The sequence below is a fragment of the Somniosus microcephalus genome, unplaced genomic scaffold (genome assembly GCF_052327205.1).
Source record: "Somniosus microcephalus isolate GS21.2 unplaced genomic scaffold, FLI_Smic_1.0 unresolved_chr2, whole genome shotgun sequence".
NCBI classification, from domain to species: domain Eukaryota; kingdom Metazoa; phylum Chordata; class Chondrichthyes; order Squaliformes; family Somniosidae; genus Somniosus; species Somniosus microcephalus.
In genome coordinates, this window is record NW_028225180.1 from 58,667,307 (window position 1) to 58,693,740 (window position 26,434).

The following is a 26,434-nucleotide window of genomic DNA, read 5'->3' on the forward strand; positions in this document are numbered from 1 at the left end:
ATGTATATGGATTTTAGCAAGGCTTTTGATAAGGTCCCACATGGCAGACTGGTCACGAAAGTAAAAGCTCAGAAGTATGAAGCAACAATGTTATGGCCAATGGATGTTTTTGTAACTGGAAGGCTGCTTCCAGTGGGGTCCTGCAGGGCTCAGTACTAGGTCCCTTGCTTTTTGTGATATATGTCAATGATTTTGACTTGAATATAGTGGGTATGATTAAGAAGTTTGCAGATGATGCAAAAATTGGCAGTGCGGTGGATAATGAAGAAGAAAGCTTTAGACTGCAGGAAGATATCAATGGACTGGTCAGGTGGGCAGAACAAGGGCAAATGGAATTCTGGAGAAGTGCGAGGTAATACATTTGGGGAGGGCTAACAAGGCAAGATAATGCACAATAAATGGTGGGACTCATAAGTGCAGGGGAACAGAGGGACCTTGGAGTGCATGTCCACAGATCCCTAAAGGTAGCAGGACAGGTAGATAAGGTGGTTAAGAAAGCATATGCCTTTATTAGCCAAGGCATAGAATATAAGAGCAGGGAGGTGATGCTTGATCTGCATAAAACGTTAGTTAGGCCTCGGCTAGAGTACTGCGTGCAGTTCTGGTCACCACATTGCAGGAAAGATGTGATTGCGCCAGTGAGGGTACAGAGGAGATTTACGAGGATATTTCCTGGACTGGAGAATTTTAGCTATGTGCAAAGAGTGGCGAGGTATGGGTTGTTTTCTTTGAGGGGCCCAGATAGAGTGGATAGAAAGGAACGATTTCCCTTAGCAGAAGGGTCAATAACCAGGGGGCATAGATTTAAAGCAATTGGTCGGAAGTTTAGAGGGGATTTGAGGAGATGGTGATGGGGTCTGGAACTCACTGCCTGAAATGGTGGTAGAGGCAGAGACCCTCAGCACATTTTTAAAAGTACAGGTAGACTACCCTTTATCCGAACTTCCGAAAACCGAAACCCTCTAAAACCGAAGTTTTTTTCGTTCAGCGTAAGTCGTGCGCACGACCCCCCGCGGACCCCCCCGCGGACCCCCCTGACCCCCCCGCCGGCCCCGACCACCCCGCGGACCCCCTCTGACCCCGACCCCCGCCGACTTACGCTGAGCATCAGCGTAAGTCGTGCGCACAACCCCCCACGGACCCCCCGCGGACCCCCGCCGTCCCCCCCGCCGGCCCTGACCCGCGCCGACCCCCCCGCGGACCCCCGCTGACCCCGGCCCCCGCCGACTTACGCTGAGCGTCAGCGTAAGTCGTGCGCACGACCCCCCGCGGACCCCCCCCGCGGACCCCCGCGCCGACCCCGACCCCCGCCGACCCCCCCCCCGGACCCCGCCGGCTCCGACCCCCGCCGACCCCTCCGCGGACCCCCGACCCCCGCGGACCCCACCGCGGACCCCCGCCGAACCCCCCACGGACCCCCACCGACCCACCTTCCGAAATCCGAAATTCTCCGAAAACCGAAACACGGCTGGTCCCGAGGTTTTCGGATAAAGGATAGTCTACCTGTACTTGGATTATGCACTTGAAGTGCAGTCACCTACAAGACTACGGACGAAGTGCTGGAAAGTGGGATTAAGGAGGATAGCTCTTTGTCGGCCGGCATGGACATGATGGGCCGAATGGCCTCCTTCTGTGCTCTAGATTTCTATGATTCTATGGCATGTATATCCTTCCTTGGGTAAGGAGTCCCAAACGGTACACAATACTCCGGGTGTAGTCTCACCAGGCCCTATCTAATTGTAGTAAGACGCCTTTACTCTTATAATCAAATCCTCTTATGATAAAGGCCAACGTACTAATTGCTTGCTGTACCTGCATGTTAACTTTCAGTGATTTGTGTACAAGAACACCCAGGTCCCTCTGAACACCAACATTTCCCAATCTCTCAACATTTAAAAATACTTTGCTTTTCTATTTTTCCGACCAAAGTGGAGAACTTTTCATTTCTCCACGTTATATTCCATTTGCCATATTCTTGCCCACTCACTTAGTCTGTCTATATCACCTTCAAGCCTCCTTGCATCCTCCTCACAACTTATATTCCCACCCAGCTTTGTATCATCAGCAACCTTGGATATATTACTTTTTGGTCGACTCATCCAAATCATTGATGGAGATTGTGAATAGCTGAGGCCCAAGCACTGATCCTTGTGGTACCCCACTAGTTACAGCCTGCCAATCAGAAAATGACCCGTTTATTCCTACTCTCTGTTTTCTGTCAGTTAACCAATCCTCAATCCAAGCTAGTATATTACACCCAATCCCAAGAGCCCTAATTTTGTTTACTAACCCCTTGTGTGGTACCTTATTGAATGCCTTCTGAAAATCCAAATACCCCACATCCACTGGTTCCCCCTTATCTATTGTTAGTTACAACCTCAAAGCACTCTAAGATTTGTAAAACACAAATTCCGTTTCATAAATCCGTGTTGACTCTGCCAAATCCTATTATTATTTTCTAAGTGCTCTGTTGCTACGTCCTTAATAATAGATTCTAGCATTTTCCCTGCTACTGATGCCAGGTTAACTGGTCTGTAATTCCCCGTTTTCTCTCTCCCTCCTTAAATCATGGGGTTACATTTGCTACCTTCCAATCCGCGGGAACCGTTCTAGAAACTGGAATTTTGGAAAATGACAACCAATGCACCTACCAGCTCTATAGACACCTCTTTCAAAACCCTAGGATGTAGACCAACAGGTCCAGGGAATTTATCGGCTTTCAGTCCCATTAATTTCTCCAGTACTATTTGTTTACTATTACTAACTTTTTTCCGTTCCTCATTCTCGCTGGACCCTTGGTTCTCCACTATTTCCGGGATTTTTTGTATCTCTTGCCTCAAACCTTAAATCTGTGTCCCCTTGTCCTTGTACCATCCATTAGTGGGAGCAGCCTTTCCCCGCCTAGCCTATCCTAACCCATCATAATCTTGTACACCTCTATCACATCACCCCTCAACCTCCTTTGCTCTAATGAAAACAAATCTAGCTTCTCCAACCTGTCCTTGTAGCTAATATATTACCCTCAACCACATGAGCCCTTATCTTACGAAGCAACCTTATATGTGGCACCTTATCAAATGCCTTTTGCAATCCAAATATATTACACCCACCGGTTCCCCTATATCTACCCAGCTAGTTGCATTCTCAAAAAACACGAAAGTTGTTTAAGCATGATTTCCCCTTCATTAAACCATGTTGACTCTGCCTAATCATATTATGATTTTCTAAGTGCCCTCTTACCAATCCCTTAATAATAGATTCCAGCATTTTCCTGACGTCGGGCTCACTGGCCTGTAGTTCCCTGCTTTCTCTCTTCCCCCTTTCTTGAATAGCGAGGTTACATTTTTTACCTTCCAATCTGCTGGGACTGTTCCAGAATCTAGGGAATTTTGGAAGATCGCAACCAATGCATCCACTATCTCTGCAGCCACCTCTTTTAGAACCCTAGGATGCAGGCCGTCAGGCCCAGGGGGTTTGTCAGCTTTTAGTCCCATTAGTTTCTCAAGTACTTTTTTTCTCGACTGTTATTAATAACTTAATTATTCTCATTAGCCCCTTGGTTCCCGCTATTTTTGGTATGCTATATGTGTCTTCTACTGTGAAGACAGATACAAAATATTTGTTTGAAGTCTCTGCCATTTCCTTATTTCCCATTATAATTTCTCCTGTCTCAACCTGTAAACGACCAATGCTTACTTTTGCTAATCTCTTCATGTTTACATACTTTTAGAAGCTCCTGCAATTTTATTAATGTTTCTTGCTGGTGTACTCTCATTCTATTTTCTCCCTTTTTAACAATTTTTGGCCATCCTTTGCTGGTTAACAGAATTATACTTCCAAATGCATTCTCACACGCTAAAGGTCTGCTTCTGTAAATAGCATTCAAGTACATTTATCGTTTATTACATGGTTAGGAACTATGGGGGAGAAATTCGGTTGGTTGCGCAACCGATTAACGCCTAAGGAGGCCGAGAAGTGGGGCGTTAGCCAACTTCCGGGCGGGCACAAGGTGCCTAGTGCCTCACCCCATATTGAGCATGCATTTAGCGCCGGCGCTAAATCTTAGCGCCCGCTCATGGGCGCAGGCTGATTATGATGTCATTTGAGTGTGCAATGCCTTATGGGCACCCCGGACTGGAAATTCAATGGTGCCCCCCTCCGTAGCGCCTGGGGCTAATAGTGACAGCTTACCTGGGCCTTACCAAGTCACTCTCGGGCTGGAGGAGCGTTATTTAAAGGGGACTGGTGTGGTTTAAAAGCAGCAGGCATTGTTGGATCACAACTCCCTCGAGAGCTACAAAGAGTTGCTGAGCTGCACACTGAGAGCCATTTGACTACTGAGCCAGTGCAGGCAGACGATCTTCAGCCTTCTGACCATCACCTTGCTGTTGGTGAGCCTTGACAACGGGGAACCTTCCTGTGGGCACTTATTATGGGGGCTGCATTGGAGGGGAACGTCCTGCTGCTGAATCATCTGGAAAGGGCACTGAGACGCTGGGAGAGGGGGGTGGGCATGGCCAGACGGAGGAGGGCCAACAGACGTCGCCACAGCAGACCTTACGCTGGCAGGGTTGTCTGACAGCAGTTTTCCTACATGAACATGCCGGAGGAGCAGTGTGTCAGAAGGCTGCGATTTAGAAAGGAGGTGGTGACTGAGCTGTGCCAGCTGCTTCAGCCAGATCTGCAGCCTCAGATAAGGTGCAGGACATCTCTTTCGGCGGCTGAGAAGATGGCTGCTAGCCTGAACTTCTACGCGAGCGGCTCTTCTCAGGCTGCGCGTCAGAGTCTGATCAGAAGTAACTTCTAGGCCCCTCTCACGGAATGCTTGCTGCCATTCCAAGAACAGGAATGGAACCGGTCTGATACCCCCAAGCTTGTGAAGGGCAAGATGCATATAAATAGCAGGCATGGCCATTGTAAATGAAGAAAGTGTTTTATTACACAAAATGTGGTTCCTTCAAACATGAGAAAGCTATGGCAACAGAAAGCAAAACTAATACACTGACACATAACAACTCTCTTAACCGGGAGACTGTCCAAAAAATAAATCACATTCTGACCATCTTCCTGGGCCTTGATTCCACTGCACCAACCAAAGCATCCAATGCCCCATCAGTGAGGCATTCCGCCCTCTGCCTCACCCTTTCCATGTCTTCCTAGGCTGGTGCGCCACAGTAGGCTCCCACCGCTTTGAAGGCCTACAAGGCATTGAGTGGCCTAGAAATTCACTGGCCTTAGCGCCGCTTTTGAGGCGCTAGAGGGCCTAGCGCCGAAGTTATGGCCAGTTTAGAAATTGACAGGGGCCCTAAATCGGCGTTAGGCCGGTAGCGCTGCGCCGGCACCGATGACGTCATCGGTGTGCACAGCGTCCCGGTTGCCATGGTAACCCGCCCGAACTCGGAAATTGAGTTGCGGCCGCCTCGCCCGTGGCAGCCGCAAGCAACGTTCTGGCAGAGGTGCCTTGCAGAACTTTGCGCCAGCGCATTAAAGGCCCCGCGGCGGCCGGCCGCTTTCCCGCTGGCCGCCTGGCCGCAGCTCCCTCCCCGGACTTCCTCCCCCGCCCCCGGAACAGATGCAAGCCCGGCACTTGTCCGAGGTGCCGGGCTCATTTTTAAAAAGATTATCGCGGGCCGCGGCCGGGTGCAGGCAGCTCCTCCTTAACGGAAGGAGGAGGCCTGCACTTCCCGAGCCTGCCGCAGCGGAATAGCGCCGCAATGCGGCGCGTGGCGCCTGTTTTGAGGCGCTGAGTCCCCTCAGTAGCGCCGGCAGCCGTTTGGGCGCGGTGCTACTGAATTTTTGGCGCGTGCAGGGGGACTTAGCGCCGGCACTAACTTCCGGTGCTAAAGCCCTCGCTGCGCCAAAACCGAATTTCTAGGCCAGTGTGTCTGGTGTTGCCAACTGACCTGCCCCTTTAAGAGCTGGCTGGCACCAGTGTGTCTCAGGGAAAGTGATTACTGACAGCACCCTTGCTGTTCCCCGCCGCCGCGAAATTGGTTTGCGCCACCGGGTTAGCACCTTAAGAGCAGCATGCAGCGCCTGATTTACCGCCGCAATCACCTTTAGGGTCGCTGCAACCCCATATCGCGCTAGGTGGCGCTAAATTGCGCCTGGCGCTAAACTTTGCGCATCACCAGGACTAGCGCCCCAAACGCGGCTATACCGAATTTCTAGGCCTGGGGGGAGAAATTCGGTTGGTTGCGCCACTGATTAACGCCTAAAGAGGTCGAGAAGTGGGGCATTGGCCAATTTCCGGGTGGGTGCAAGGCGCCTAGCACCTTGCCCCATATCGAGCATGCATTTAGCGCCGGCGCTAAATCTTAGCGCCCGCTCATGGGCGCAGGCTGATTATGATGTCATTTGAGTGTGCAATGCTTTTTGGGCACCCCGGACTGGAAATTCAGTGGCGCCCCCATCCATAGCGCCTGGCACTAATAGTGACAGCTTACCTGAGCCTTACCAAGTCGCTCTCGGGCTGGAGAAGCGTTATTTAAAGGGGACTGGTGTGGTTTAAAAGCGGCAGCCATTTTTGTATCACAACTTCCTCGAGAGATGCAAAGTGTTGCTGAGCTGCACAATGAGAGCCATTTGACCACTGAGCCAGTGCAGGCAGACGATCTTCAGCCTTCTGACCATCACCTTGCTGTTGGTGAGCCTTGACAATGGGGAACCTTCCTGTGGGCACTTATTATGGGGGCTGCATTGGAAGGGGAACGTCCTGCTGCTGAATCATCTGGAAAGGGCACTGAGACGCTGCCTGAGGGGGACATACATGGCCAGACGGAGGAGGGCCAACAGATGTCGCCACAGCAGACCTTACGCTGGCAGGGTTATCCGACAGCAGTTTTCCTACATGAACATGCCAGAGGAGCAGTGTGTCAGAAGGCTGCGATTTAGAAAGGAGCTGGTGACTGAGCTGTGCCAGCTGCTTCAGCCAGATCTGCAGCCTCAGATAAGGTGCAGGACATCTCTGTCGGTGGCTGAGAAGATGGCTGCTGGCCTGAACTTCTACACGAGCGGCTCTTCTCAGGCTGCGCGTCAGAGGCTGATCAGAAGTAGCTTTTAGGCCTCTCTCACGGAATGCTTGCTGCCATTCCAAGAACAGGAATGGAAGCGGTCTGATACCCCCAAGCCTGTGAAGGGCAAGATGCATGTAAATAGCAGGTATGGCCATTGTAAATGAAGAAAGTGTTTCATTACACAAAATCTGGATCCTTCAAACATTAGAAAGCTATGGCAACAGAAAGCAAAACTAATACACTGACACATAACTGGCTCTCACACCCGAGAGACTATCCAAAACATAAATCACATTCTGACCATCTTCCTTGGCCTTGATTCCACTGTGCCAACCAAAGCATCCAATGCCCCAGCAGTGTGGTATTCTGCCCGCTGCCGCACCCTTTCCATGAGCCCATGGGATCCAGGGTGCCTTGGCGCGTTGGATCCTAAACTGGCTGAGTGGCAGGAGGCAGAGGGTGATGCTCGAAGGTTGCTTTTGTGACTGGAAGCCTCTGTCCAGTGGGGTACCTCAGGGATCGGTGCTGGGTCCCTTATTGTTTGTGATCTACATAAATGATATGGATGAGAATGTAAAAGGTATGATCAGTAAGTTCGCAAATGACACGAAAATTGGTGGGGTGGTAAATTGCGAGGAGGAAAGCCTCCGGCTACAGGACGATATAAACGGGTTGGTCAGATGGGCGGAAAAGTGGCAAATGGAATTTAACCCTGAAAAGTGCGAGGTGATGCATTTTGGACGGACAAATAAGGCAAGGGAATACACAATGAGTGGTAGGACCCTAGAAAGCACAGAGGGTCAGAGGGACCTTGGTGTACATGTACATAGATCCCTGAAGGCAGCGGAGCAGGTAGATAAGGTGGTTAAAAAGGCATATGGGATACTTGCCTTCATTAGCCGAGGCATAGAATATAAGAGCAGGGAGGTTATGATGGAGCTGTACAAAACGCTGGTGAGGCCACAGCTGGAGTACTGTGTGCAGTTCTGGTCGCCTCACTATAGGAAGGATGTGATTGCTTTGGAGAGGGTGCAGAGAAGATTCACCAGGATGTTACCTGGGATGGAGCGCCTCAGCTATGAAGAGAGACTGGACAGGCTGGAGTTGTTTTCCTTGGAGCAGAGAAGGCTGAGGGGGGACCTGATGGAGGTGTACAAAATAATGAGGGGCATAGATAGGGTAGATAAAGGGGAACTTTTCCCCTTCGTGGGGGGGTCAATAACAAGGGGGCATAGATTCAGGGTAAGGGGCAGGAGATTTAGAGGGGATTTGAAGAGGAAATTTTTCACCCAGAGGGTGGTTGGAATGTGGAACTCAATGCCTGAAAGGGCGGTGGAGGCAGGAGCCCTCACAACATTCAAGAAGCATTTGGATGAGCACTTGAAATGCCATTGCATACAAGGCTATGGACCAAATGCTGGCAAATGGGATTAGACTGGATAGGGATGGATGGGCGGCGCAGACACGATGGACCGAAGGGCCTCTTTCTGAGCTGTAACAAAAAACAAACAAAAAAAAAAAAAAAATGTCTTGCTCGGCTGGTGCGCCACAGGTAGGCTCCCACTGCTTTGAAGGCCTACAAGGCAGTGAGTGTGTCTGGTGATGCCAATTGACCTGCCCCTTTAAGAGCTGGCCGGCGCCACTGTGTCTCAGGGAAAGAGATTATTGACAGCACACTTGCTGCACCCCGCCGCCGCGAAATTGGTTTGCGCCGCCGGGTTAGCACCTTAAGAGTAGCGTGCAGTGCCTGATTTAGCACCGCAATCACCGTTAGGGGCGCTGCAACTCAATATCGCGCTAGGTGGCGCCAAATTGCGCCTGGCGCTAAACTATGCGTATCGCCAGGACTAGCACCCCAAACGAGGCTATACGGAATTTCTAGGCCATGGGCCTAGAAATTCAGTATAGCCACTTTTGGGGCGGTAAAGTCGGGCGGGCGCTAAAGTTTGCGCCCGCCGGAAAGTGGAGGCCACTTCGCCGATATTCAGTAGCTTTGGCCAAGGAGTTTGCTCGAGCGCTAAAACTGGCGTTGCACCCCTATCTTTAGGTGCGAAGCCGGCGGTGCAGACTGATACCGCCGAGGCCGGGCGCAGCGCAGGTGCGGTCGTGTTTTGATTGACAGCAGACACCCTGGCGCCGACCAGCTCTTAAGGGGGGTAGGGTCGACTTGGTCTGCTGCCACGCCCTGGATACTGCAGCCCTCCAGCTAGGCTTAAACACTGCTGCTGGAGAGAAATAGCGCCAGCAACGATGCAGAGGGCCCGTGAGCGAGCGCAGAGCTTCTCTGCCCATGATTTGAAGGTGCTGCTTAGGGGTTTGGAGAAGAGAAGAGATATCTTGTGCCCGGACAGTGGCAAGAAGGCTACCAAGAGGCTGTACAGGAGAGCCTGGAGGGAAATCACCCAGAGGGTCACAGCCAACAGCGATGTCCCCAGGACTGGTGACCAATGCCGGAAAAAGTTTAACGACCTCACTCGGTTGGTCAGGGTGAGTACCCTTTCCATTGTCCTCCTCATCCTTGCATGTGCACCTCACATTATGGGCAAAGGGACCTCAAAGCCCTAATGGCCAGCCCTCCTCCAGCAGCTATGGCACTGGCATGAACATCAATAGCACTTTCTGCATTTTACACACTGGCCAAGCTATTCGACCATGGGAGGCAGTGCACACAACAACAGGGCACCACACTGGCCAAGCTATTCCACCATGGGAGGCAGTGCACACAACAACAGGGCACCACACTGTACTTAGAGGCCGTCCTTTCTCTTGCAGGCCAAGCTGGCCCAGAATCTGAGGGGCCGGACTGTCACCGGGGGAGGCCGTGCCCAGTTCCAGGAGCTCAGTGACCTGGAGGAGCGCGTGGGTCGACTCATGGGTGCCCGGGTGATTGGCCCCGTTGCAATTGGAGATGCCGACCCTGTTCTGGGCCCCAATGGTAAGGACATGAGCGTTTGGACCTCTCTCGTTCCCCTTGCGCTTCAGATCTACATCCTTTGCCACTGTCCGACCAATGCGCAGAATGCCACCACTCATGCCTCCCTCGCTGACGCCCTGTCCTCACTCTAAAGCTACTCTTGTGCCTTCCTGCTTTCAGCTGGTGAGGAGGAGGTCCCTGAGGCTGCGAGTGTCAGTCCCTCGGAAGAGGAGGATGACGAGGAGAAAGATGAAGGCGGCACATCGGGGGAAACCTCATACACGCCAGGGGATGGCAATGGAGGGGACACGTCTTGCCTGGAGGAGAGCCAGGGGGAAGTGTTGCAGGGAGGTGTAGCTCCTGTGCCCAGTGGCGTCCAGCCACGCGGGAAGGGTCGGGCAGCATGGCTGCCTTCTCCCCAGAGGGGGGAAGTGTTGCAGGGGAGTGTAGCTCCTGTGCCCAGTGGCATCCTGCCATGCAGGAAGGGTCGGGCATCTCGGCGGACTTCTCCCCAGAGGGAGAGTCCGGCCTCCAGTCCGGAGACGGTCCTCGCCCAGGAGGTGCGCCTCCTTGATCAAATGTCTGCGGACTCGGATCGTCGGCACACCGAGTTCATGGGGGTTGTGGGACGGTTGCCTGAGGCCATTGAGTCCCTGGCTCATAGTTTGGCCGATTTCGGGGCCTCACAGGCCAGGGGTTTGGAAGAACTCGCGGCAGCACAGGCCAGGGGTCACGAACAATTCGCGGCAGCACAGGCCAGGGGTCATGAAGAATTCAGGGCATCACAGGACGCGAGTCGGGCCAATTTCAGGGCAGCACAGGCAGCGAGTGCAGAGTTGATGAGTGGTGCCGTGCAGTCACTGGCTGGTCTGATGCGGGCACAGACCAGGGCAGTACGGGCACTCACTGCTGCCACACTCACTGTGTCACGCACGCATCGCCAGGGCACCCGCTGCGCTGCTGCAGCACAGTGGTCTGGGCTTCACCAGATTGCTGCGCTTGCTGCAGTGCCAGCCCGGCCGACTGCCAGTTTCTCTGGCGACCAGCGAGCGCCTGGCGTCAGCCACCTTGCCCCCATTGCTGCACCCGCCACTGCCACACCCTCAGCAAAGCTGCGACGAGCTGCTGGAGAGACTGATGCTGCCCAGCCACAGCTGCAGCAGTCAGCAGCCGGCCCCTCCAGGGCCGGAGCTCGTCCAGGCCGACCCCCAAGGGCATCTGCCATCACGCATTATGCCCCTCAGGAGCCTTCCCCCAGCCTTGCAACACCCACAGGGCCCAGGTTGAGGCGAAGCAGCACGTCGGCCAGGGGCCGGAAAAGCCTGGACAAAGATTCGCCCTCTCGGCACACAAAGTAGAGTGTGTTGCCAAATGTTTTTTTATATGGAGGTGTTTGTGTTCTATATGGCGGGGGGGGTTTATTTTGGTAAGGCCGAAGATGAAGGGAAATGTTTTTTTATATGTGGGTGTTTGTGTTCTGTATGGGGGGTTTGTCATGGTAAGGCCGAGGATAAAGGCCATTTGGATGGACAAGTTTTGTTTTTCCTCCCCAGTTTGTGGGAGTGAGATATGTTTTTGACTGTTTCTTGGGGGTCTTGTCTGTTTTTGGGTTTCATGTGGGAAGGGCCCTGAGTTTGTTAAATAAAGCTTTTTATTTATTCAGCTTGTCCATGTGTGATGTTTCAAGTGGTTGTTGCATTAACCGGCTGAGGGCTTGCGGAGTGGATGCATTCAGGTGCGTTCATTGCCACAAGCCATTCCCTGACAGGGGGCCTAGAAGTGTCGTTCAATAAGCCGCCGATGGACGGCCCTTGGACCTTGTGGCTCCCTCCTGGGCTGGTACTCCTCCTCCTCCTCCTCCTCCTCCTCATGGTCCTCCTGCTCGTCTGCCTGAGGTGGTGGTCCAACGTGAGGTGGCAGTGCCTGAGTCCTGCGGATAGCCAGGTTGTGCAGCATGCAGCAAACGATGACGAACTGGGAGAGTCTATCCGGCGAATACTGTAGAGATCCGCCGGAACGATCCAGGCAGCGGAACCGTTGCTTGAGGACGCCAATCGTTTGCTCTATGATGTTCCTTGTGGCTTGATGGCTTTCGTTGTATGCCTCCTCAGCAGGGGTCCTGGGCGCACGGAGCGGGGTCATGAGCCATGTACACAAAGGATAGCCTTTGTCCCCGATAAGCCATCCTCTTGGGGGAGGCTGTGCCTGGAACATGTCAGCCACAGTAGTCTGGCGCAGGATAAATGCATCGTGGCTGCTTCCTGGAAAGCGGGCATTGACAGCTAGGATGCGCTGCCTGTGGTCACACACCAGCTGTACATTGAGGGAATGGTAGCCCTTCCGGTTGCGGTAATCCTCGGCATTGTCGATAGGTGCCCGCATAGCCACATGCGTGCAATCAATGGCGCCCTGCACCATAGGGAAGTCGGCGATCCTCGCAAATCCGACTGCACGCTGCTCCTGCCTCTCTAGGGTCATGGGGAAGGAGATGAATTGGTGTCTCCTTGCGAAAGAGCATCGGTGACCTGCCGGATGCAGCGATGCACGGTGAGATGTTCGCTATGTCCCCAGCAGCGGCTTGGAAGGAGCCTCTTGCATAAAAGTTCAGAGCCACCGTGACCTTCACTTCCACCGACAGAGACGTCCTGCACATCAGCTGTGGACGCAGATCTCTGTGAAGCAGCTGGCAGATCTCTGCAACCACCTCCCTTCTGAAGCGCAGCCTCTTAACACAATGCGTGGCAGTCATGGTGAGATAGGACACCTGCTGGCGGTATTCCCTGAGTGGGTAAGGCCTACGTTGCCGATGCCTGATGGCCCCTCTGCGTCTAGGCATGGCTGCCCCTCTCACACAGCGTCTGCGAGCCCTTCGCACATAATGCTGGAACTGAGGGTTGGAAACCCATGCAGCCCCCATAATATACTTGCAAACAGTGAAATCACAATGAGACAAATTTGCAAGCTCTGGCCAGAAGCCAAAAATACCTCTCCTCTGTTGGCCCAATTCAGTAAGGTCTCTTCCTTGGCCTCTGTCCAGAAATCCGTAGCGCTAAAGTCATTGCAGCAAAATGGCTGCCCTTTATAGTTCAGTCTAAGTGCCCTTTAATTAGCACTCCCCGAGGCCCGCAGGGCCTCTGCTGCGTTCCACTTCACAGTTCTTAACAGCGCCACGCCCACATTGGGCGGGTGCCACTGAAGTTCTGGTTTGGGGCGCACAAACGGCGTTGCATGACGAAATGACGTCATAGGCTGCGCGCGCAGCTGAGCGCGCGCAAATACTTTGCGCCGGCGCTAAATGTCAACTGAAGTTGGGCGTAGGCGCAGATCAGTCTGCGCCCGGGCGCTAAGTGCCTTGCGCTCGAAATTTACCCCTCTTATGGCGCTAACGGCTGGCGAACACAACTGAATTTCTAGGCCCTGGGCCTAGAAATTCAGTATAGCCACTTTTGGGGCGGTAAAGTCGGGCGGGCGCTAAAGTTTGCGCCCGCCGGAAAGTGGAGGCCACTTCGCCGATATTCAGTAGCTTTGGCCAAGGAGTTTGCTCGAGCGGTAACACTGGCGTTGCACCCCTATCTTTAGGCGCTAAGCTGGCGGTGCAGACTGATACCGCCGAGGCCGGGCGCAGCGCAGGTGCGGTCATGTTTTGATTGACAGCAGACACACTGGTGCCGGCCAGCTCTTAAAGGGGGAAGGGTCGACTTGGTCTGCTGCCACGCCCTGGATACTGCAGCCGTCCAGCTAGGCCTAAACACTGCTGTTGGAGAGAAATAGTGCCAGCAATGAAGCAGAGGGCCCGTGATCGAGCGCAGCGCTTCTCTGCCCATGATTTGAAGGTGCTGCTTAGGGGTTTGGAGAAGAGAAGAGATATCTTGTGCCCGGACAGTGGCAAGAAGGCTCCCAACAGGCTGTACAGGAGAGCCTGGAGGGAAATCGCCCAGAGGGTCACAGCCAACAGCGATGTCCCCAGGACTGGTGACCAATGCCGGAAAAAGTTTAACGACCTCACTCGGTTGGTCAGGGTGAGTACCCTTTCCATTGTCCTCCTCATCCTTGCATGTGCACCTCACATTATGGGCAAAGGGACCTCAAAGGCCTAATGGCCAGCCCTCCTCCAGCAGCTATGGCACTGGCATGAACATCAATAGCACTTTCTGCACTTTACACACTGGCCAAGCTATTCGACCATGGGAGGCAGTGCACACAACAACAGGGCACCACACTGGCCAAGCTATTCCACCATGGGAGGCAGTGCACACAACAACAGGGCAGCACACTGTACTTAGAGGCCGTCCTTTCTCTTGCAGGCCAAGCTGGCCCAGAATCTGAAGAGCCGGACTGTCACCGGGGGAGGCCATGCACAGTTCCAGGAGCTCTGTGACCTGGAGGAGCGCGTAGGTCGACTCATGGGTGCCCGGGTGATTGGCCCCGTTGCAATTGGAGATGCCGACCCTTTGCTGGGCCCCAGTGGTAAGGACATGAGCGTTTGGACCTCTCTCGTTCCCCTTGCGCTTCAGATCTACATCCTTTGCCACTGTCCGACCAATGCGCATAATGCCACCACTCATGCCTCCCTCGCTGACGCCCTGTCCTCACTCTAAAGCTACTCTTGTGCCTTCCTGCTTTCAGCTGGTGAGGAGGAGGTCCCTGAGGCTGCGAGTGTCAGTCCCTCGGAAGAGGAGGACGACGAGGAGCAAGAGGAAGGCGGCACATCGGGGGAACCCTCATCCGTGCCAGGGGATGGCAATGGAGGGGACACGCCTTGCCTGGAGGAGAGCCAGGGGGAAGTGTTGCAGGGGGGTGTAGCTCCTGTGCCCAGTGGCGTCCAGCCATGCGGGAAGGGTCGGGCAGCACGGCTGCCTTCTCCCCAGAGGGGGAAGTGTTGAAGGGGAGTGTAGCTCCTGTGCCCAGTGGCATCCTGCCACACGGGAAGGGTCGGGCATCTCGGCGGCCTTCTCCCCAGAGGGAGAGTCCGGCCTCCAGTCCGGAGACGGTCCTCACCCAGGAGGTGCGCCTCCTTGATCAAATATCAGCGGACTCGGATCGTCGGCACACCGAGTTCATGGGGGTTGTGGGACGGTTGCCTGAGGCCTTTGAGTCCCTGGCTCATGGTGTGGCCGATGTCGGGGCCTCACAGGCCAAGGGTTTAGAAAAACTCACGGCAGCACAGGCCAGGGGTCACGAACAATTCGGGGCAGCACAGGCCAGGGGTCACGAAGAATTCAGGGCATCACAGGACGCGAGTCGGGCCGATTTCAGGGCAGCACAGGCAGCGAGTGCAGAGTTGATGAGTGGTGCCGTGCAGTCACTGGCTGGTCTGATGCAGGCACAGACCAGGGCAGTACGGGCACTCACTGCTGCCACACTCGCTGTGTCATGCACGCATCGCAAGGGCACCCGCCGCGCTGCTGCAGCACAGTGGTCTGGGCTTCACCAGATTGCTGCGCTTGCTGCAGTGCCAGCCCGACCGACTGCCAGTGTCTCTGGCGACCAGCGAGCGCCTGGCATCAGCCAGCTTGCCTTATTGCTGCAGCCACCACTGCCACTCCCCCAGCAAAGCTGCGACGAGCTGCTGGAGAGACTGATGCTGCCCAGCCACAGCTGCAGCAGTCAGCAGTCGGCCCCTCCAGGATAGCCTTTGTCCCCGATAAGCCATCCTCTTGGGGGAGGCTGTGCCTGGAACATGTCAGCCACAGTAGTCTGGCACAGGATAAATGCATCGTGGCTGCTTCGTGGAAAGCGGGCATTGACAGAAAGGATGCGCTGCCTGTGGTCACACACCAGCTGTACATTGAGGGAATGGTAGCCCTTCCGGTTTCGGTAATCCTCGGCATTGTCGATAGGTGCCCGCATAGCCACATGCGTGCAGTCAATGGCGCCCTGCACCATGGGGAAGTCGGCGATCCTCGAAAATCCGACTGCATGCTGCTCCTGCCTCTCTAGGGTCATGGGGAAGGAGATGAATTGGTGTCTCCTTGCGAAAGAGCATCGGTGACCTGCCGGATGCAGCGATGCACGGTGAGATGTTCGCTATGTCCCCAGCAGCGGCTTGGAAGGAGCCTCTTGCATAAAAGTTCAGAGCCACCGTGACCTTCACTTCCACCGACAGAGACGTCCTGCACATCAGCTGTGGACGCAGATCTCTGTGAAGCAGCTGGCAGATCTCTGCAACCACCTCCCTTCTGAAGCGCAGCCTCTTAACACAATGCGCGGCAGTCATGGTGAGATAGGACACCTGCTGGCGGTATTCCCTGAGTGGGTAAGGCCTACGTTGCCGATGCCTGATGGCCCCTCTGCGTCTAGGCATGGCTGCCCCTCTCACACAGCGTCTGCGAGCCCTTCGCACATAATGCTGGAACTGAGGGTTGGAAACCCATGCAGCCCCCATAATATACTTGCAAACAGTGAAATCACAATGAGACAAATTTGCAAGCTCTGGCCAGAAGCCAAAAATACCTCTCCTCTGTTGGCCCAATTCAGTAAGGTCTCTTCCTTGGCCTCTGTCCAGAAATCCGTAGCGCTAAAGTCATTGCAGCAAAATGGCTGCCCTTTATAGTTCAGTCTAAGTGCCCTTTAATTAGCACTCCCCGAGGCCCGCAGGGCCTCTGCTGCGTTCCACTTCACAGTTCTTAACAGCGCCACGCCCACATTGGGCGGGTGCCACTGAAGTTCTGGTTTGGGGCGCACAAACGGCGTTGCATGACGAAATGACGTCATAGGCTGCGCGCGCAGCTGAGCGCGCGCAAATACTTTGCGCCGGCGCTAAATGTCAACTGAAGTTGGGCGTAGGCGCAGATCAGTCTGCGCCCGGGCGCTAAGTGCCTTGCGCTCGAAATCTACCCCTCTTATGGCGCTAACGGCTGCCGAACACAACTGAATTTCTAGGCCCTGGGCCTAGAAATTCAGTATAGCCACTTTTGGGGCGGTAAAGTCGGGCGGGCGCTAAAGTTTGCGCCCGCCGGAAAGTGGAGGCCACTTCGCCGATATTCAGTAGCTTTGGCCAAGGAGTTTGCTCGAGCGGTAACACTGGCGTTGCACCCCTATCTTTAGGCGCTAAGCTGGCGGTGCAGACTGATACCGCCGAGGCCGGGCGCAGCGCAGGTGCGGTCATGTTTTGATTGACAGCAGACACCCTGGTGCCGGCCAGCTCTTAAAGGGGGAAGGGTCGACTTGGTCTGCTGCCACGCCCTGGATACTGCAGCCGTCCAGCTAGGCCTAAACACTGCTGTTGGAGAGAAATAGTGCCAGCAATGAAGCAGAGGGCCCGTGATCGAGCGCAGCGCTTCTCTGCCCATGATTTGAAGGTGCTGCTTAGGGGTTTGGAGAAGAGAAGAGATATCTTGTGCCCGGACAGTGGCAAGAAGGCTCCCAACAGGCTGTACAGGAGAGCCTGGAGGGAAATCGCCCAGAGGGTCACAGCCAACAGCGATGTCCCCAGGACTGGTGACCAATGCCGGAAAAAGTTTAACGACCTCACTCGGTTGGTCAGGGTGAGTACCCTTTCCATTGTCCTCCTCATCCTTGCATGTGCACCTCACATTATGGGCAAAGGGACCTCAAAGGCCTAATGGCCAGCCCTCCTCCAGCAGCTATGGCACTGGCATGAACATCAATAGCACTTTCTGCACTTTACACACTGGCCAAGCTATTCGACCATGGGAGGCAGTGCACACAACAACAGGGCACCACACTGGCCAAGCTATTCCACCATGGGAGGCAGTGCACACAACAACAGGGCAGCACACTGTACTTAGAGGCCGTCCTTTCTCTTGCAGGCCAAGCTGGCCCAGAATCTGAAGAGCCGGACTGTCACCGGGGGAGGCCATGCACAGTTCCAGGAGCTCTGTGACCTGGAGGAGCGCGTGGGTCGACTCATGGGTGCCCGGGTGATTGGCCCCGTTGCAATTGGAGATGCCGACCCTGTGCTGGGCCCCAGTGGTAAGGACATGAGCGTTTGGACCTCTCTCGTTCCCCTTGCGCTTCAGATCTACATCCTTTGCCACTGTCCGACCAATGCGCATAATGCCACCACTCATGCCTCCCTCGCTGACGCCCTGTCCTCACTCTAAAGCTACTCTTGTGCCTTCCTGCTTTCAGCTGGTGAGGATGAGGTCCCTGAGGCTGCGAGTGTCAGTCCCTCGGAAGAGGAGGACGACGAGGAGCAAGAGGAAGGCGGCACATCGGGGGAACCCTCATCCGTGCCAGGGGATGGCAATGGAGGGGACACGCCTTGCCTGGAGGAGAGCCAGGGGGAAGTGTTGCAGGGGGGTGTAGCTCCTGTGCCCAGTGGCGTCCAGCCATGCGGGAAGGGTCGGGCAGCACGGCTGCCTTCTCCCCAGAGGGGGAAGTGTTGAAGGGGAGTGTAGCTCCTGTGCCCAGTGGCATCCTGCCACACGGGAAGGGTCGGGCATCTCGGCGGCCTTCTCCCCAGAGGGAGAGTCCGGCCTCCAGTCCGGAGACGGTCCTCACCCAGGAGGTGCGCCTCCTTGATCAAATATCAGCGGACTCGGATCGTCGGCACACCGAGTTCATGGGGGTTGTGGGACGGTTGCCTGAGGCCTTTGAGTCCCTGGCTCATGGTGTGGCCGATGTCGGGGCCTCACAGGCCAAGGGTTTAGAAAAACTCACGGCAGCACAGGCCAGGGGTCACGAACAATTCGGGGCAGCACAGGCCAGGGGTCACGAAGAATTCAGGGCATCACAGGACGCGAGTCGGGCCGATTTCAGGGCAGCACAGGCAGCGAGTGCAGAGTTGATGAGTGGTGCCGTGCAGTCACTGGCTGGTCTGATGCAGGCACAGACCAGGGCAGTACGGGCACTCACTGCTGCCACACTCGCTGTGTCATGCACGCATCGCAAGGGCACCCGCCGCGCTGCTGCAGCACAGTGGTCTGGGCTTCACCAGATTGCTGCGCTTGCTGCAGTGCCAGCCCGACCGACTGCCAGTGTCTCTGGCGACCAGCGAGCGCCTGGCATCAGCCAGCTTGCCTTATTGCTGCAGCCACCACTGCCACTCCCCCAGCAAAGCTGCGACGAGCTGCTGGAGAGACTGATGCTGCCCAGCCACAGCTGCAGCAGTCAGCAGTCGGCCCCTCCAGGATAGCCTTTGTCCCCGATAAGCCATCCTCTTGGGGGAGGCTGTGCCTGGAACATGTCAGCCACAGTAGTCTGGCACAGGATAAATGCATCGTGGCAGCTTCGTGGAAAGCGGGCATTGACAGAAAGGATGCGCTGCCTGTGGTCACACACCAGCTGTACATTGAGGGAATGGTAGCCCTTCCGGTTTCGGTAATCCTCGGCATTGTCGATAGGTGCCCGCATAGCCACATGCGTGCAGTCAATGGCGCCCTGCACCATGGGGAAGTCGGCGATCCTCGAAAATCCGACTGCATGCTGCTCCTGCCTCTCTAGGGTCATGGGGAAGGAGATGAATTGGTGTCATCTTGCGAAAAGGGCATCGGTGACCTGCCGGATGCAGTGATGCACGGCAAACTGGGAGATGTTCACTATGTCCCCAGCAGCGGCTTGGAAGGAGCCACTTGCTTAAAAGTTCAGAGCCACCGTGACCTTCACTTCCACCGACAGAGACGTCCTGCGCTTCAGCTGTGGACGCAGATCTCTGTGAAGCAGCTGGCAGATCTCTGCAACCACCTCCCTTCTGAAGCACAGCCTCTTAACACAATGCGCGGCAGTCATGGTGAGATAGGACACCTGCTGGCAGTATTCCCTGAGAGGGTAAGGCCTACTTTGCCGACGCCTGATGGCCCCTCTGTGTCTAGGCATGGCTGCCCCTCTCACACAGCGTCTGCGAGCCCTTCGCACATAATGCTGGAACTGAGGGTTGGAACCAAATGCAGCCCCCATAATATACATGCAAACAGTGAAATCACAATGAGACAAATTTGCAAGCTCTGGCTTGAAGCCAAAAATACCTCTCCTATGTTGGCCCAATTCAGTAAGGTCTCTTCCTTGGTTTCTGTCCAGAAATCCGTAGCACTAAAGTCATTGCAGCAAAATGGCTGCCCTTTATAGTTCAGTCTAAGTGCCCTTTAATTAGCACTCCCCGAGGCCCGTAGGGCCTCTGCTGCGTTCCACTTCACAGTTCTTAACAGCGCCATGCCCACATTGGGCGGGCACCACTGAAGTTCCGGTTTGGGGCGCACAAACGGCGTTGCACGACGAAATGACGTCATAAGCTGCGCGCGCAGCTGAGCGCGCGCAAACACTTTGCGCCAGCGCTAAATGTCAACTGAAGTTGGGCGTAGGTGCAGATCGCTCTGCGCCCAGGCGCTAAGTGCCTAGCGCTCGAAATCTACCCCTCTTATGGCGCTAACGGCTGGCGAACGCATCTGAATTTCTAGGCCATGGTGTTTTCTGAGATCCCAGAGCTAACAGCTGTTGTACTGATTGGGGAGGAGGGAGTTGATATTGGCCCATAAATTTCTTTCCCTACGGGTGAGTACGCGCTGTGTACTCACCTGTAGGGCCAATGGAAGTGCCAGTTTTACACATGCGCTTGAAACCGGAACTTCCGTTTTTCAATGAAAGTTTTTCACAGGTCAAACGCCTGCGCCGATAGGCAGCGCGTATGGCTGCAACTTCCGTTTTTTTCAGCAGTTGCTTCAGTCCAGGTAAGTCTGAAACAGCTGCGCCTGCAAAAGCAGGAGCAAGGCCATCTGCTTTTAACAAGGTAAGAGGTGAAGAAAGTAAAAAAAAAATTTTCCCCACTGATTTATCATTTTAAAATACTTTAAAGAAAGGTAAGTTTATTTTTAGCCCCACTAAAAACTTTAATTATTTTTTTCAAAAATTAAAATTTTTGTTTAAAATAGTTATTTTATGTAATTTAGTTATTTTAAAAATGTGGTTTAATAAAATAAAATTACTTGACGTTTTAGTTCGGTTTTGGGGCCGATCTCTATTCATAGATTTGACAGGTCTTCCTGCCAAATCTATGAATAGAGATTCCCTGCTCCGATTGGCTCTCCATGGCCCACATGAACCCAGGGGATGCTTTGAACTAACTGCACCCCTGGGATACGCGAGCACTGCACGCCGGCAGCTGGAGGAGGCCCAGGATCAGGATCCCACATGGGCCCACAGCACAACGGCAGGCGTGCTAGGTAAGTGCAGGTCGGGGGCTTGAAGTTTTACTTATGCTTTGGGGCTGACCTCTATTCATAGATTTGACAGGTCTTCCTGTCAAATCTATGAATGGAGATTCCCTGCTCTGATTGGCTCCCCATGGCCCGCGTGATCCCAGGGATGCTGCAAACTAGCTCCGCCCCTGGAATACGTGGGCCCTGCACACCGGCAGTTTGAGGAGGCACATTAACGGAATTCTGCGCCTCCCGGGAGCCCTCTGGCCCAGGCGCAGATTTTTCAGGATCACAGCCCTCCGCCCGCTGCGAACGGAATTTATGGACCATCATGTTTAACAAGGCAATGTTCTCCTTCTCATTTCAATTTTTCCGTCTAACCCTCCTATTAATATTATTATATTAGTTACAGAGCATCAGAACCTGGAAACGCCTGTCACCACCATGGCTGAAGGCCCAAACAGGGGAGACGATCCAACATCTTCAAAAAGAATGAGAATGGACACAGGTAGGTTCACAAAATACTTTCAAATACAATTTCTGTCTGAACGAAAGGTCCGGATCTTGTGCATGAATCTGAAGCTCACACAGGAAGAGGGAACAGGGCAAGGACTGAGTAAAAGAGGGAAGTGAGTCACCATCGAGAGGGACACCGCAGTCACAGGTGGAGGGAGCCCCTGAGCACTGGAAATGTCCAATAGATACCTGGTATTGGGGACTGTAAGGTGGATAGAGACATTGACTCAGAGGAGGGTCTTCCTGAGCAACAGTGTGGTACCAGGGGACAGGAGGCCACCCCGAGTGGGGTGGAGCTGAGAGGCAGGTGGGGCACAGGAATAGGACAGCGATACTGGTGGGAGATTCTACCGTCAGGGGAATAAACACGCTCTTCTTCAGCCCTGAGCAGGTGCCGAATGGCTAGTTGCATCCCTGGTAGCAGAGGGAATAACATCCTGGAACAGGTGGGACCAACTCTGGGAAGGAAAGGAGAGCAGAGAATAGCCATGGTCGGAACCAGTAACACGGTTATAAATACGTTTATAGAGGGATTATTAACACTTAGGCACTAAACTATGAAACCAGGCCTCAAGCTGCTGAGCTCCGGATTGTTTTGCACTGTGCTGCTTCAGGAGGGAAATATGAGGCAGGTCAATATGCGGCTGCAGGGCTGGGGCAGGAGGGAAGGGTTCACTTTCTTGGGGCACGAGGGTGAGTTCAGGGAGAAGGGAAGGGACAGCCGCCATCTGTACTGACAAGCAATAATGGTTTTACTGATAAGGTGAATGGAGCAGTGGGAGGGGATCAGGCGATGTGACTGGAGAGTGGGAAATATCCGGTTCTGAGACTAGAGAGTGGAATTAATAAAAAAGTTGCAGCTGAAACAGAAGATTTAAGAAATAGTGAAAAGTTATTGGCATGGATAAGGAAGGAGGATTTGAAATAGTGAGAGATAAAGTCACTTGATTTAAGAAAAAATAATAAACCGGGACTAGTCAACATTCCAAACGTTGGAGCTAATATTCAGTGTTGTGTATGTGAGCGTACAGATCATTCCAAACATTCAGAAGCATGAGAGATGTGATCTAGTATTTAAAAGACAGGGCCTGGGTTTTCACAGGATTCAGAGGGAAATGTTCTTGGTGATAACATATTGAGGGAAGTGCAAACAATTTGTGGACGCCAGTATTAATAAAGCATTCTATGACAGCGCAAGAACAGCAACAAGAACAAACTTGCGTTTCTCCAGCACCTTTAATGTTGTAAAAGGTAAAACGTCTCAATGTGCTTCATAGGAGTACTGTCAATCAAAATTTGACACCGAGTCACAAGCAGATATTAGGACAGGTGAGCAAAAGCTTGCTCAAAGAGTTAAGGTTTAAGGAACGTCTGAAAGGAGGAGAGAGAGGCGGAGAGGTTTAGAACATAAGGTTTTTCCAGGGAGCAATGCTAAGATGGAATCCATATGTATGCAGTTCAGCAATAGGAAGGGAGACAGTACAATTCTCAGTGGGTTTTGCAGGCCAGCAAGCAGTGGAGGGCAGATAGAGGGGGGACTGGGGAAACTAGTTGTGGAGGATGCAATTTTGGGGAGATACAAAATATTTCCTTTACTTTCTAAAATGATGGTTGAAGGGAAAATGTTGATGTACTAGAGGAGGATGTGGGTCCACAGTTAGAGATCACTGTAGAGAAGGATTTGGATCTGAGAAAAATAGCTGAGGTGGAGAAGTCACTGGGCTCAGAAATAATGCACCCCAGGCTGTTAAAGGAAGTCAGAGAGGAGATAGGACGGACTGACCATAGCATTTCAACCCACGTTTAATATCAGAGATATACAGGTGGACTGAAGGAGCCGAAGTGATGATTCTGTTATAATGTGGAGAGAGGAGCAATCTGGTAACCAGAGACTATTGTGCCGAAACTCCTCAAATCCGTTAAACCAGTTCGAATTCGTGAGCAGTTAGTGATAAAGAGGATGATGAGGGGAGGCTGGAACGAATTAGCTGTAGAAAAGTCGTATATGACAATTTTACGAACAATGACAGACAGGTGAAGACCCTTTGGACCAGCCAGACTTTCCCAGGCAATTGCGAAACTTTGTCGATACTTTGTCGCCCTATTCCAAACAAAACCATGTGATGATCTGGTGGAAAAAAACACAGGCCAATTTGGGGGATTAAAATATGGGAAATTCCTCTCCGACCCATCTAGGCGATTGAAACTAGTCCAGCGGATCAATCTTACACTGTATTCCCGGAAGTTCCTTCCTGTTGTAAGAGGTGATGTCCGCACCAAACAGGAACAGGTCCAGCTCTCGCCTGAAGGAAATCAGCCAGTCAGCGTCCACCGCCAGAGAAGGTATCCTGTTCCAGAGGTCGACTGTTCTCTGGGAAAAGAACCTCCTCCTGACATCAAACTTAAATCTGGCCTTGCACAACTTAAAATTGTGACCCCTGACCCTCCCTAGCCTAACCCTAACAAACTGTCAACTGGAACACAATCTATTCCCTTCATCATCTTATAAATCTCAATCAGATCACCGCTAAGTCTTTGCTTCTCTAAAGTGTAGAGTCCAAACTCTTAGCCTATCTTGATAACTAAGTTGCTTTACACTGGGAATTAGTCTAATGTCCCTCCTCTGCAACAGTTTCAAAGCCTCAATATCACCCACCATGTGAGGGGACCAAAACTGGACACAGTATTCCAAGTGAAGCCTTTACCAAGGTCTTGTACTAGGACAAAAGAGGTCCTCTTATACCCAATTACCCGATGAATGCACCCCAACACCCTCTTTGCTCTAGCTATCACTTCACAGCATTGCTCCTGTACCTTTAGAGATGTATGCACTAGAATGCCCAGATCTTCCTTTCTCCCCCTTCTTCAATGCTTCTCCATGAAGGGTGTATGAATGTTGAGCATTCACCCTGTCCACAGGCGCAACGCTGCACTTATCCAAGATAAACATCATTTGCCAGTCATGAGGCCAATCTGCCAACACATGAAGATGCAGTTGTGTTGAGACGTGACGATACAGGGCAAAGGAATGTTGTACATGACGTGCGTATTAATTTTCGGAAGGTGTTTGATAATGTGACTCACAGGAAGCTTTAGCCGTTTGGTGTAAGATGAAATGTCCCAGCTGGGCAGAAAGTGGATAATGTGTTTAGTTTTCTTCATTTGTGTTCACAGATCCGAACTCTACAATCACTGAGTTCTTGACAAAGTGCAACGATTACCAACTGTTCCAGTTCACAAAATTCTACCGAGACAGAGTGGAACAGGCGATTGAAGGAGGGGTGGATGGAGTCAGCTCGTTGTCAACATACGAGAGGCATTTCAGTGGACAGGAACATCGGGTGAGTGGGAGGGACACAAAATGAATTTGGATTACTTAAAAATCGGAGAACTAACAGGAAATCAGATCTTAGTATCATAGAATGTTACCAAAGAGAAACAGGTCAAACAGGAAAGAAATAGATAAAACTGAAAATATATTGTGAATCTGAAACAATGATATGAAGAGGTGAAAATATCCAACGGATCCGACAGTATCTCTACAAAGAACAGGGGAACGCTTCGGGTACAACTCTTGTGTGGACTGAAAACAAAGGGAGACAGTTTTAGTGGAACTGGGAAAAGGAGCGACCAGAGGCAACTTCCAGGGATTAAATGGAAGGTCATGAGTTTATTGATCAAGAAGCTACTTAATGGAAATTAACGAACTGAGAGACGAGAAGAATCATCTGCACAGTAAATGAGAGGCATTTCAAGAGCAAAAACCAATGGTAAAATGATTAAAATGTATGAGACCCAAAAAGGGAAACTATCCCCAAAAAATGAGGATTGAAAACCCGATGTTGTGCAGGTTATTCCTCCCCCTGCATCACCGGGGGTCAATTCCAACTTCGGCGGAGATACAATGCTGGAGGTAGAACCTGTCGTGGAACATCACTCCCCGGGACAGCACTTCAGGAAATTACAGCAAGCTGCCTGCACTGTTCTGTCAGTTACCTTTAATGGAATAGAACTAAATGGAAATGATAATCGGGCAGGGTGATTAATGAACGGTCGACCTGCTGCCAACTTTCCAAGTTGATATTCTCGGCTGTAATGTATATACCTTAAAGGGGGGAACTACTTTTTACAGCTCATGTATACTGTAATACCGGCAGTGACCACACCTGTATATAGCACTGAGTAGTAATCTGTACAGTCAGTTGCAGTGTGAGCCACATTGAGTAAACACCTGTTGTACCGTTCTCCACAGTTTGTGTCTTATTATACACGAACGCAACATTGGCGACGAGACAGGTTCGAACCTACCTGCAACTCTGCATCACCTCCCGGGGATTCGTTCCTGGAGATAAGTGGATTAGAGGTCAAGGCGAGAGACTCGAGCGTCGACCACGGGCAACCACCCAGTCATCCAGCAGAGACTCGAGAGTTGCTGGGGAGGCTGTCGAGAGCCAGGCTTGGCTTTCCAGTCGAGGTGGTCCAGCGAAACGGACTGGCAACAGGTAGTGCGCAGACCCTTCCCAGACAGTGGCGGGCTAGAGCCCGACCGAGCGGCACAGCAAAGGGCCAAGCAGCATCGACGGGGGAGAGAGAGAGAGAGGGCAGAGCGCACAGGGCGCAGCCGGTGTTCAGGGGCCGAGCAGCGTCGGAGAGAGGGAGAGAGAGACGAGCAGAAAACCGTGAGGCGCCGCCATTGCCACAAGGACCGCCGAGAGTGGCATTGGCAGCAGCGCAGGAGAAGCGCGCGAAACCTACAGGGCGCCGCCAGTGCCACAAGAACCGTCGGGAGCGGCGTTGGCAGCAGCGAGGGAGGAAGGAAAGCGTGGGAGATGCAATTTTAAGCCATTGGGAGACGCCATTTTAAACCACACCCAAAATGCCGAAGAGTGGCA

At 52.9% G+C, this 26,434-nt stretch overlaps 2 pseudogenes across 1 annotated transcript in view; one reads left to right on the forward strand and one right to left on the reverse strand.

Annotated features, from left to right (window-relative positions):
• The window catches only part of LOC147092699 (NACHT, LRR and PYD domains-containing protein 3-like), a 391,278-nt pseudogene that overhangs the window by 48,687 nt on the left and 316,157 nt on the right, over positions 1–26,434 (reverse strand).
• LOC147092700 (NACHT, LRR and PYD domains-containing protein 3-like) overlaps positions 21,441–26,434 on the forward strand; it is a 497,498-nt pseudogene continuing 492,504 nt past the window's right edge. The window contains exons 1-2 of the transcript XR_015075060.1: positions 21,441–21,534; positions 24,717–24,883. The product of XR_015075060.1 is annotated as an NACHT, LRR and PYD domains-containing protein 3-like (transcript). The remainder of the gene's footprint in view (positions 21,535–24,716; positions 24,884–26,434) is intronic.